This window comes from Eumetopias jubatus, unplaced genomic scaffold (genome assembly GCF_037043125.1).
Source record: "Eumetopias jubatus isolate StellerSeaLion01/CBP00866 unplaced genomic scaffold, mEumJub1_p1.0 scaffold_13, whole genome shotgun sequence".
NCBI classification, from domain to species: Eukaryota; Metazoa; Chordata; class Mammalia; order Carnivora; family Otariidae; genus Eumetopias; species Eumetopias jubatus.
This window is the reverse complement of record NW_028274819.1, coordinates 113,151,521-113,164,445: the sequence shown is the minus strand read 5'-3', so window position 1 is coordinate 113,164,445 and position 12,925 is coordinate 113,151,521. Positions and strand designations below refer to the sequence as shown.

The 12,925-nt window shown below is 47.7% G+C and overlaps 1 long non-coding RNA gene across 2 annotated transcripts; it reads right to left on the bottom strand.

Annotated features, from left to right (window-relative positions):
* Positions 1-7,878: 7,878 nt before the first annotated feature.
* LOC148162706 (uncharacterized) lies at positions 7,879-12,895 on the bottom strand. Of its 2 annotated transcripts, none has more exons than XR_015766637.1 (2): positions 12,612-12,895; positions 7,879-11,812 (listed from the first exon to the last, which is right to left on the bottom strand). It is a non-coding gene; the product is annotated as an uncharacterized LOC148162706 (long non-coding RNA). The 2 variants fall into 2 exon arrangements; XR_015766636.1 differs by lacking the exon at positions 12,612-12,895 and adding an exon at positions 12,015-12,603 and having other exon boundaries at positions 9,904-11,812.
* Positions 12,896-12,925: the final 30 nt, after the last annotated feature.

Below are 12,925 nucleotides of genomic sequence, written 5' to 3'. Positions count from 1 at the left end.
CTCTTGTTCTTAAACTGTTTATTTCTGTATCTGTTTACCCCCTCCCAGGCTGCCTCCAACCTCCTTAAGACGCCATGGGTTTTGAACTACATTTAGATCCTTTTCTTGAAGACCCTTTTTCCTTCACACCGTAGATCCTGGCGGGGAGGGGGGGGGGCACACCTGGCTTTCATCGGCAGGGTTTTGTGGTTTGCTCTGAAATCTGGGACTCAGTCTACCTGTTAGCAGCCTGGGCTGGAACCAACAGCCCGTTCTGGTGAATAAATTCATTTCATACTGTCAGGGCAGCAAAAATTTTCCTTGTTTGCATTACTTTTTGGTGTTCAGCATGCCCGATTCATAACTCTCTATCCTTGGTTTCCTGTAGACCTACTGGGGCTTTAAAACCAGAAGTAACACTGGAATAGGGAATATTGCCTGGGGATGAACAAAGGCCAGTCACCTAAAGCAGTTCTAGATGTCCGCTGGAGCCCTGCCGAGAAAGGTTAGGAACCCAGCAAGGACGAGAAGGGCCATCTGTTGGCACAGGGAGACCTACTCCTTGGCGGTGCAGCTGATTTTGCCTCTCTGTAAAAAGGCTCTGGTGGCTGGCCACATACTAACAGCTTCCTCCTGGGGCACCCGGCTAAAGTAATTGCAACACTGCTTTATTGTTTGGGTCGTTTGTAACCTAACATTGTTATAGGATAAATATTTACAAAGTACATTCCCTTTTGCAACAATCTTTTTTAAATTTATTTTTATTTTTTTAAAGATTTTATTTATTTATTTGAGAGAGAATGGTAGCATGAGAGGGAGGAAGGTCAGAGGGAGAAGCAGACTCCCTGCTGAGCAGGGAGCCCGATGCGGGACTCGATCTCGGGACTCCAGGATCATGACCTGAGCCGAAGGCAGTCGCCTAACCGACTGAGCCACCCAGGCACCCTCTTTTTTTTTTTTTTTTTTTAATCTGGTCCTTTTGGCATATTACACATACTATTTGAATTTTGCCATCTTCACTGTGAAACTCCTGTTCATTGCTCATTTTGGTAATACATAGCTAACATAGCCAACTTATTTATTCAAATGTTTTCTTATCCCCCTAAGTGTGAGTTAACTTGAAATTCTGTTTTGGAAAAAATAAATCACTGTAGATAATGTAGCTCAGTGTGCTGATGGTCAGGCACCTTTCTGAAGTGCTTGACCTGCATTAATTCATTTAATTCTCTCCAGCCTCCCCTCTCTGTCCTGACCCAACCTGGTCTTCAGTCCCCTGAATTAGGTAGATAGTTTAAACCTCAATATACAATATAGAGTAAGTGTTACAATTCAGAACGTTGCTCTGAGCTTAATTTCATACTTGGGTCATGCTCATGACACATCACTCTTGTCACTTCCTGAGAGTTATTGTTGCTAGTAGCTACTGGTCCCTGTTTGGTCACAGTCAATGTCCTTCAACTGTCTTCACCTCCTTCTGAGGTCTTACGTGTCCTGGTAGACCACGTGGGTATTTACTAAGTAATTCCAGGCAAAACTATCAGACGGAACGTTGAAGGGATTCACTTTTTTAAAATTTATTGTTATGTTAATCACCATACATTACATCATTAGCTTGTGATGTAGTGTTCCATGATTCATTGTTTGTGCCTAACACCCAGTGCTCCACGCAGAACGTGCCCTCTTTAATACCCATCCCCAGGCTAACCCATCCCCCCACCCCCTCCCCTCTAGACACCTCAGTTTGTTTTTCAGAGTCCATCGTCTCTCATGGTTCGTCTCCCCCTCCGATTTCCCCCCCTTCATTCTTCCCCTCCTGCTATCTTCTTCTTTTTCTTTTTTCTTAACATATGTTGCATTATTTGTTTCAGAAGTACAGATCTGTGATTCAACAGTCCTGCACAATTCACAGCCCTCACCATAGCACATACCCTCCCCAATGTCTATCACCCAGCCACCCCGTCCCTCCCACCCCCCACCACTCCAGCAACCCTCAGTTTGTTTCCTGAGATTAAGAATTCCTCATATCAGTGAGGTCATATGATACATGTCTTTCTCTGACTGACTTATTTCACTCAGCATAACACCCTCCAGTTCCATCCACGTCGTTGCAAAAGGCAAGATCTCATTCCTTTTGATGGCTGCATAATATTCCATTGTGTATATATACCACTTCTTTTTTATCCATTCATCTGTTGATGGACATCTTGGCTCTTTCCACAGTTTGGCTATTGTGGACATTGCTGCTATAAACATTGGGGTGCACGTACCCCTTTGGATCCCTACATTTGTATCTTTGGGTTAAATACCCAGTAGTGCAATTGCTGGATCGAACGGTAGCTCTATTTTCAACTGTTTGAGGAACCTCCATACTGTTTTCCAGAGTGGCTGCACCAGCTTGCATTCCCACCAACAGGGTAGGAGGGTTCCCCTTTCTCCGCATCCCCGCCAACATCTGTCGTTTCCTGACTTGTTAATTTTAGCCATTCTGACGGGTGTGAGGTGGTATCTCATCGAGGTTTTGATTTGGATTTTGAAGGGATTCACTCTTATTTTTATTTATTGTTAAGATTTTATTTGACAGAGCACAAGTAGGCAGACAGAGGGAGAGGGAGAAGCAGGCTCCCCGCTGAGCAGGGAGCCCAACGCGGGGCTCCTTCCCAGGACCGTGGGATCATGACCTGACCTGAAGGCAGACGCTTAACCGACTGAGCCACCCAGGCATCTCGGGATTCACTCTTTTAGAAGCAATACTAATATCCTTGAAAGGAGTCGGTATTACTCATTCTTTTTAAAACTGTGCCCATGTCCACTCCTAGAGTCGAGAGGAGTTAGGGCTTATTTCCACTTTGTACCATGAAAACAATAGGTATTTTTTCAGATTGCACAATATGCCAAACCTTATGAGACTCTCACACAGCCTGTGTAGTTTTCAGCCTCATTTTCTGCCCCTTTCCCCTTACGACATCCCATGCTTTCTAAGTGTGACAAGCTCTTTTGCTTCAAGTCTTTGCCTGGAATGTTCTTTCATTCACTCTTTGCCTGGAAAATTTCTATTCATTTTTCAGGCCTTACTTGCCCTGGATGTTACATCCTCAGAGCGATGTTCTCTGACCTTCCCCCACCTAAATTGTCTCTCAGACTGTCTTTCCAATGGTCTCTTTGTTCTTTTTCTTTATAACATTTACTGTATAACACAATTTGTATTTATAGATTTCTTCAATGTCATATTCCATTGTCAACATTTCCATGAGAACAAGAACCATGTGTTTTTTTTTTTTGTCTTTTTGAAGATTTTATTTATTTGAGAGAAAGAGACTTAGCGACAGAGATACTGGGAGCGAGCACGAGCAGGGGAGTGGGAGAGGGAGAAGCAGACTCCCCACCGAGCAGGGAGCCCGACTCGGGGCTCGATCCCAGGACCCCGGGACCATGACCTGAGCCGAAGGCAGACGCTTCACCGACTGAGCCACCCAGGTGCTCAGAGCCATGTGTTTTGTTCGCCAGCGTGGGACCAGCACCTAGCAGAGCCTGACAGTGAGCAGGCCCTTCCTGAGCACATGACTCTCTGTGAGTGGGGGTGGGGTGTGAGAGGGCTTTTTTCCTCCTGAGTTACCACTCTTGGTAATCAGAACCCAGATTCAGAATCATGGGCCAGATACTGCCCTCCTTTAGTTATCAAAAGGAATTTTTAGCGAGGAAAGCTCAACCCAATTAAAAAACGATTCATGTGCAGAGTGGGATGTAGAACTACGTCCTGAACGACGAAGCAGGCACTTCAACTTGGAAAGAGCCTTTTTAAAAGGCCCCAACCCCGGCATTAGAATCCTGATAATAACAGTGGTAATAAAAAGACTTTTATGGAACTTGCGTGTCCTAGGTATATCCATACACATCACTTATTTGAGATGTACTGCAATTTAAGAAAGGCAGTATATCACAGGGATTGGCCCTGCAGGCTTTGGATTCAAATCACTGCTGAGTCACCTCGAGTGACTTTGGGCTAATTATTTGGCATCTCCATACCTCTGTGTACATCTGTGTGGAATGTGGATGATATAAAGCATCTCAAGGAATTGTACTAAGGATTTAATGAGTTAATGCACTTAAGGTGTTTGGAATGCTCAACAAATGTTATTGAGTAGATACTGCTCTTTTTTTAAGATTTATTTGTTTGAGAGAGAGTGCAAGCGCCTGAGTTGGGGGAGGGGCAGAGAGAGAGAGAGACTGTCCAAGCGGACTCCCTGCTGATCGTGGAGCTGGATGTGCGACTCAATCTCACCACCCTGAGATCACGACCTGAGCCGAATCCAAGAGTCAGCAGTTCAACTGACTGAGGTCCCCCAGGCACCCCACTGCTCTTTTGTAAAGACACAGAAACTGAGCTTAAGAGAGGCTAAGTGTATCACCTGTGGTCTCCCAGCTGGTGAGTGAGGCACAGGAGGAGAACCTGGGAGACCTTCCGAACCCTTTAGTTCAGTGGTCATTCTGCAGGCAGGACATCAGAGTCACCTCCGAAAGGAGCCCTCATAAAGGGGTCATCTGGTCGGTTTGTGTTGATGACAGAATTTAGGTCATGCCTGAAAATAGCAATCAATGTATCTTGTCTATTCAAAGTAGCTCGAGCATATTATGTCATAGCATATCATAATATGGTGTGATATACTACCATACCTTATTGTACCATTTTCCAAATAAATGTAGTGTTAGAAAGAAAACCACACCGGGGCATGATATCTAATCAAACTGCAGTTTCAGCCCTCCAGGATCTAGCTTTAAAGAGCCAGTCAGGAATTTGTCCTCCAGCACTACTGAGTCAGCCATGTGGACCCTCTCCACCCTGTAAAGGAAGATGAGGTCATCTGCATAAGACCCCCAGCACCCCCTACCGGAACAGTCCTTTTCTTTTGCTAATAACTTTCTTGCCCTATCCTCCTTCCTATAAAACCTTTCATTTTGTACAGCCCCTTGGAGCTCCCCTCCATGTGCTAGAAGGGATGCTACCCATTTCATGAACCCTAAATGAAGCCAATTACATCTTCAAATTTACTTGGCTGAATCTTGTTTCCTAACAGTAGACACTCATATGCAAAAGAAACATACATGGAAAAGCATTGTTCAATGTATTCATAAGAACTTTTTCAGTGAATTATCAGTCAGTGGATATTAAAAGTGTTGAACTATAGAGGTACCTGGGTGACTCAGTTAAGCATCCGACTCTTGATTTCGGCTCAGTTCTGGATCTTAGGCTCCTGGGATCGAGCCCCATGTCAGGCTCTGGGCTTAGCGTGGAGTCTGCTGGACATTCTCTGTCTCCCTCTCCCTCTGTGCCTCCTCCCGTGCTCTCTTTCTCTAAAGTAAATAAATCTTTAAAAAGTGTCAAACTATAGGGCGCCTGGGTGGCTCAGATGGTTAAGCATCTGCCTTCGGCTCAGGTCATGATCCCAGGGTCCTGGGATCGAGTCCCGCATCGGGCTCCCTGCTCCTTGGGAGCCTACTTCTCTCTCTGCTTCTCTCTCTCTCTCTCCCTCTGTCTCTCATGAATAAATAAATAAAATCTTTAAAAAAAAAGTGTCAAACTATAATGTGGTTAACCTCAAAATATTTTGAGAGGTCTTCATACTTGAAAATATTGGGAATTCTTTGTAGAAAATAGATTTGTGTGGTCTGATAAGGTAGTCCCTAGCCAAGCTACTGAGCACTTAAAATGTACCTTCCTCTGAATTGAGATGTTTGGTAACTATAAAATATACAATAAATGTCAAAGACCTAATACAGAGGAATGTAAAATATCTCAATAAGTTATATTGATTGCATGTTGAAATAATATTTCAGATATGTTGGCTTGTATCAACATTAAAAATAATTTCACTTGTTTCTTTTTACCCAAAATGGTTACTAGAAATTTAAAATTACTTACATAAATGACATTACATTTCTATTGGATGGCCCTGGTCTAGATAAATATAATTGCTCTTAGTTGTATCACTTTGAGACATTAGAGACCCATCAGAGTGTACACAAAGATAATATGCACTATAAAATATTATTCTCTCTAGGAAGCTACTCTGCCACCATCCACACCCCCCTCTTGCATTAAATTTTTTCTCATGTTCCCTTATTGTCCCTGTGCTTGACTTTATGATGACTTTATTGGTCTCTTCTGCTAGCCTATGAGCTCGTGGGCAAGGACAGTTTTAGAATTTATGTCCACAGTATATATTCTATAAATATATATATATATTTAAAGATTTTATTTATTTATTTGACAGAGAGAGACACAGCGAGAGCAGGAACACAGGCAGGGGGAGTGGGAGAGGGAGAAGGAGGCTCCTGGCTGAGCGGGGAGCCTGATGCGGGGCTCGATCCCAGGACCCTGGGATCATGACCTGAGCCAAAGGCAGACGCTTAACGACTGAGCCACCCAGGTGCCCCTCATAAATATTTCTTAAATAAATGAGTTAAATAATTTGCCCAAGGCCATATTGGTGTAGTTATGGAATGTTGGTGAGGTCCAGAGCCGACAGCCAAGAAAGAATTCTTGAGACGTCTTTGGTGCAAAAAGGTGGTTTTATTAAAGCCCGGGGGCAGGACCTGTGGGCAGCAAGGGGATTGTGAGGGGCAACTGATTATATACTTTAGAGTCAGGGGAATAAAGGTAAGGGAAGATCCAAAAGGATTTTCAAATGCTAGAGAAGACTCTCAGGATACCAGAGGCCTTGCTATTGTCAAACTAAGGTGGTTTTTCCCTCTAGGGAGGCATTAACATTACCAACGGGCGTTCCTGGAGGAAGGTTATCCTTTGCCCGCCTCAAGTATTTGTCAGTGGGCTGCACGTTATCAGGACATTTCGTTTTGTCTACATTTCCTTCTGCCTTTGTTCCCCACATCAATAGAACTCAAGGAAAAGCAGCAGAGATTAAGCCTAAAGTTAATACATTGTGACACGCAGCATATATTGCAAAGATTAGAATGATTTTAAGCCATCATCTTTTAAAACATCAGGGTTTCAGTATTTATGTAATCTCGTTTACCTTGGGCATGGGGAGAACTCAGCTCTCTAAGTCCTCTAAAGTTTTGTTTATTTATTGCACATTTTCAAGGTTTTCCAATAATTCTGTGGATTCAGCTGTCCAGAGTCCCTCACATGATTGCTGTCTGATACAGCCTTCCCTGCACCTGCATCAGCATTTTGGATCCTAGAAATCTTTTATCTTTGCCGCCTTTGTCAGGAAATACAGAAAGAGCAAGGTCCCCTTTGCCTCGTATTTGCCCACACGTGACTGGCTTTTCCTTAGGATTGTGATTCCTCCTGTGATAAGTTCAAGGAGGATGTGGGGGCTGATCGAAGACACGAACGGCCGCAGGTGGCAGCCTCACACAACTCGAGCGTGATTTTAGTGGTGTTTGAGGCGCCCCCCACAGCAGGAGACCTTCCAGAAGCCACGCTGTGGGACCCCCGCTGGAGGGGATGGGCTCTAGGGAACTCCCAGGTGAGAGAGGCAGAGAGGAAGCTCACACGTCTAGGTGATGTGGGACCCCCGCTGGACGGGGCGTCTGAGTGGGGGGCTAGGATGGCTGCAGCTTGGGGTCTTTCATAGCCTACGGGTGTGTCTTTAACCAGCGGATGCTGTGTATGCAGAGCACACAGGCTCTAAGTGGCTCAAAATGTGGTTATTGGGGATGTATTTAAAGCAATTAGATGTCCAAAAGTTTGAGTTTGGCACAGGCAAGCTTTTGAGCGAATGGTCCCAGCTTCCTGTGAAGAAGTAAATGAACGGTATGAGGCCAATATACGGGGGCCCCCCTTTAACCCATGAATAGAACACCCTTATCATCCTAACTTTTAACGCATTGACTTTTGAAATGAGGGCTGCTGAGATTTTAATTCATATTAAAGGATTAAAGTTTACTTTAAGTTTTTAAATATTTCTGAAATTTAGAAAATTTGACTTTGATACAGACCAACACAATTTGAAAGCTGTCATGAACACTCAGTTTCTCCACAAGATAGCTCTAGAAATCTCTTCTGCAGTCATCTTGGTCAAGTCCTCACGTGTAAAATGAGCTCATTAAATCAAGTGGGTTTTCAGATTTGTTGTAGTTCCAAAACCCCAATGATAAGCTTTTATATCAAAACAAAGTCTTAAGACAGAAATATAAAACGATTTTTAAAAAATGGTTGGAAAGATAATGCTCAGAATGCTTGTAAGTAACCAAACATTGGAGGAAGGAGCCATGATAGGTCCCAAATGTCCTGGTTGTTAACGTTCTGGGTTCTGTTTACTCCTTTTAATGAACTACTTCAGGAACTCAGGAAAGTACGCATTTCTTCTGTGTACTCAGCGGTACCAGAATATGCCACCCCAAAATGTGTCTCTTTGGCATGTGGATTATTTCGACCTGAAGGCCATAGAGAACCATCAGAGGCAGGAAAAGCTCTAAAAATGGTGCAAGTTTTTCTTTCCCAAAAGGAAATTTATATTTACAAAGTAAATTTCTATTTGTAGCGATGTCTCTCTCTGAAGTATCAGGAAGAGGAGAACTCAACTCGTAATAATGCCGAAGGCTCGGACTTCAATCTACAAAACATGCCATTCCTAAAGAACTCCTGTTTACCCTATTTCTCCGGCCATTTTCCTCTGCCTTTCCTCTCTCACCCAGAATCCCCAAATCTCGTTTCTTTTGTTGGGATTTAATCCGAAGTTCTAACGGCCTCTGCGGGTTAGTCATCACGGAGGGCTCTTTTCTGTACACGTGTGATGTACGTTTTAATAAACTTGTTTTTCTCTTGTTACTCTATTTTTGTCCCAGCTAACGTACAGGACCCCGCAGGGGCACCTTTCCGACAGTACGGACTGATGTATGCGAGAAAAAATAGTCTTCCCTCTACCCTTCTTAGTTCTCGACTGAGAGAGTAACCAGAGCAAAAGAGACAAGTTTAGCGTGTAGTTTACCCTTCTGAGGGAGAAATGAGTTAATTCCTTACAGGGCCTGAGCCACAGCTAAAGACAGAAGAAAAAGGTGCGGGGAGGCCAGTTCTGGGGAGGTTAGCAGGAAAAGCTCAGTAAACTCCGGGGAGGTTTGTCATACAGATTTAAGTCAGTGCGTTCTCCATCCTGTCTAGGCCCCGGGGCCCCATCTTCTGCCTGCCTTCTCCCACCTTAGTAAGAGTCCTGCTAAGGCTGCTTAGTGAGAATGTCCCCACCCTTGATGTCTGACCACATTCCTTAGCCCCCTTAGTTGACCATGAGCCCTTGGCCTGCTTCAGCAAGAATGCCCCTGCCCTCGATGACTCTGCTAAGTGATTTTATGCCCACTGAACCCCTCATTCTGCTGGCTGGCTATTAGTCCTCAGCTCCTCTGCTGTATCCAGAGGCCAGCCTGCTCCGTCTCCCTGTTGCAATGCATTATTGCAACTGTCCCGAATAAAGTCTTCCTTCCCTGTCGACGTTTCAGCAAGTGTCAGAGTATCTTTTTCTTTAGCAATACCACAGTCAATCCTGACCCTCTTGTATACTTAATTTTTAAACATAAAATGTTACATATGCAATTGATACATGTGAAAAGATGTTCAATCTCATTCATAATAGAGCAGTAAAAGTAGAATGACAATGAAACACTATTTATCTAACAGACTGGCAAAAGCCTGAAAGTCTGACAGCATACTCTCCTGGTGAAGCTGTGTAGAAAAAAGGAACCCATATACACTGCTTGCTGGGTTGCAAAACGCTAACACTCCTATGGAGGGTGAGGGGTATTTGGCTAGAGGTGGCAAAATGACATATGAATTTACCATTTGACCTAAGAGTCCAACTTCTGGGAATATATCTTAAAATGTTTGTCTATGATTATTCATTACAGTGCTATGTGTAATAGCAAAAGATTGGAAACCACCCAGATGTTCATCAGTAAGGAGTATTTGAATACATTATGATACTAGCTGAATATATTATAGTACTTTTACACACTGGAGTATTGGGCAGAAATGAGGACTTTCTCTATGACAGTACTGAGTGATCTCCAGAATTTATTATTAAGTGAAAAAAGGAGGAAAAAAGCATACTATTCTTTAAGAAAAAGGGAGATATGGATAAACATATGATTAACAGCAAAGTAAAAATGAAAAAAAAAAAAAAAGAACCATAAAAACAATGTTGAAATCATTACCAATGCAGCAGGAAGGGAGTAGAATGATTTTTCAGTGTGAAGGAAGGGAGGGATATATGATCAATGAGGTTAAATAAAACCTTGAATTCCTGAGTTGGAATTCAAGGTGAGGTTCATGGTGCATTTCATTATGAAAACAAATTAAAAAAAACCCCAAACAAGACCATATTACCCTGCTCTCTTCATGAAACAGGTTATAAAACATTACAACCGGGCGCCTGGGTGTGGCTCAGTCGGTTGGGCGTCTGCCTTCGGCTCAGGCCGTGATCCTGGAGTCCCGGGATCGAGTCCCGCATCGGGCTCCCCGCTCGGCGGGGCGTCTGCTTCTCCCTCCGACCCTCCCCCCTCTCGTGCTCTCTCTCATTCGCACGCTCTCAAATAAATAAAATCTTAAACAAAACAGAACATTACAACTCAAGAAGAATCCGCACCACAAACATTCAGATTTATGGTCTTTAAATACCGTAGCCCACTAGATGAACCGGGGCACTTCGAGTACGTGCTTACTACGGGTAGGAGATGTGCCATGTACAGAAGCAGCCGGGCAGGCGCACTACCAGCGCCACGTCGAGGGGCGGCGGGAGCCCACGTGAATACGCTGTTGGCCCACGATAGCCCCCGAGGGCTGAAGAGCAGACTTTTGCTCACCCTAAAATATGTCTCTTTGACATAAGAGTTAGGCTGAGCTGGTTATTTTTTTAAAAAGGTTTCATCTATTTATGTGAGAGCGAGCGAGCGCGCACAAGTCGGGCCAAGGGCAGAGGGAGAGGCAGGCTCCCCGCGGAGCAGGGAGCCCGATGCGGGGCTCGACCCCGGGACCCCGGGGTCACGGCCTGAGCCAGCCAGGCGCCCCGGAGCTGGTTCTTCTCAAGACACGCAGACACAGGATCCACTCTGAAAACCGAGAAGTTGCCGTTTCTCTAGAGGAGGGAGACCCCCACTGGTAAGCGCGTCTTCTCGCCCAACCAGGAGGAAGGGGAGGAGCTCATGTCTCGAGGTTCCTGTCCACGGAGAGGGCGGGCACCCCCGCTGCACGGCGGCTCTGCCCTGGTTTGCTGCTTTTCTGGTAACGTCCCACAACCGGCCGCCCCCCCCCAGAATCCTTCGTCTTCAGCCGAAGACGGCGTGCAGGCTGCTGGCTTGGGCCATTTCACGGCGTTCCTCGGCCTCCCGCTCTCTCCCAGGGTGTACGAGGCGCGCACGCGACTCAACGCGTTTCTCTCCAGTTCACGTTTTTACCACAGCGAGGGGAGGGGGAAAATCAGGGTTTGTAGCCCGCGGCACCAGCGCCGACGACGGCCGCGCGGAGCGTGGTTCAGGACGACAGCTGTTCCCTTCCGGCGCTTTTACCCACGAAGTTCTTTAAATAGTTTTTTAACAGGTCACAGTCTGATTTTGTTTTCCTCTGGAACAACCGTCTGTTCGGCACCATTTACCCAGCAGCCAGCCCTTTTCCCGCTGACCGGCAACGCCAGCGTCACGTCCAATCCACGTACGCAGTACGTAAGCACGTCTTCCCCCCCGGGCCCCTCCTCTCGCGGCGCTGTCCGCGCCCCGTGCGCGCGCACGGCGCGCCCTTCCCGTTCCCGGGGCTGGCGCCTGGACGCAAAAGCCCCTTCGCTCGTGTTCTTCCTCCTCGAAACCGTCTTGGGTCCTGTGCTTCTTCCTACGTAAACGTGAAAAGCATGAGAATGGCAACCTCAGCAGCAATATACAGCCTCTTTTTAAAAACCACCCGTGACTCTGCGCTGCATATATGAGGAGAAATCGAGCAAACGAGCCACTGAATGAACTTAGCACTAAGCCACAAGGTTACACAAGGTTCAAAGTCGAAAAGCAGCATGCTACCCCCCGATGTCCCTCCGTACGTTCTCGGGGCAGAAGCACCGAAGGCTCCGACTTTCTCCCGTGAAGCCTTCCCCGTGCAGAAGGCCGTTCACGACCCGGCTCGCTCGGTCAGGGCAAGAACGGAGAGGAGCCGTCCCGCCGGCGGAGCGCGCCACGCTCGCCGTCTCTGGGAGGCTCGCGCGGCCTGCGGGCTCAGGCCGGGCGAGTGTGCGGGCGCCCGGGCCCCGCGCGGACGCTGCCGGCGACGCGGGCCGCGCCTCCGGCTCGCGGGGCTCCCGCGGCCGCCTCACCGAGGGGCTGGCGGCGTGCGCGGCGCCGAAGCGACTGCGCCCCCGGCGTCCCCCGCGAGGGCCCAGCCTCTGATTCCATTCTCGGAAGGCGCGCCGCGGCCGCGGGGCCCAGGGTCCCTGCGCCGGGAAACCGCGGCGGCCCCCGCCCCGCAGCGCACACCCCGCCCCGCGTCCGCAGGGACCCGCCGGCCGCGCCCACGCCCGGGGCCCGCCGCTACTGTCCCCGCCCCCGGAACGGGAGCCGACGGCTTTCAGACAAGACACACACGGAGCGATGACAGGGTGGACGCGACTCTCAGGAAATGAGAAGTCCAGACCGTCACCAACCGTCAGTTAACGCCCCGCCGCTCTCCCGGCCGCTGCCACCCCGCGCGCAGGCGCAGGCGCAGACGCAGGCGCAGGCGCAGGCGCCGGCACCCCCGCGGAGGGATTCGGCGGGGCGGGGCGCGGCACTGCCGCAGGCTTCCCGACCGCCCGACCCCGCGACTCGGGGCGTGCCACGGCGCCTCAGGAGGATGTGCTGCGCGGAGGGAGAAAGACAGCGCCGCGCCGGCGGCGGGACGGGGCCGCCGCCGAAGAAGGCGCGTCCGGCCGCTCTCTGACGCAGACTCTCGGCGCCCCGGCGTGGCGCTGACGTCAGC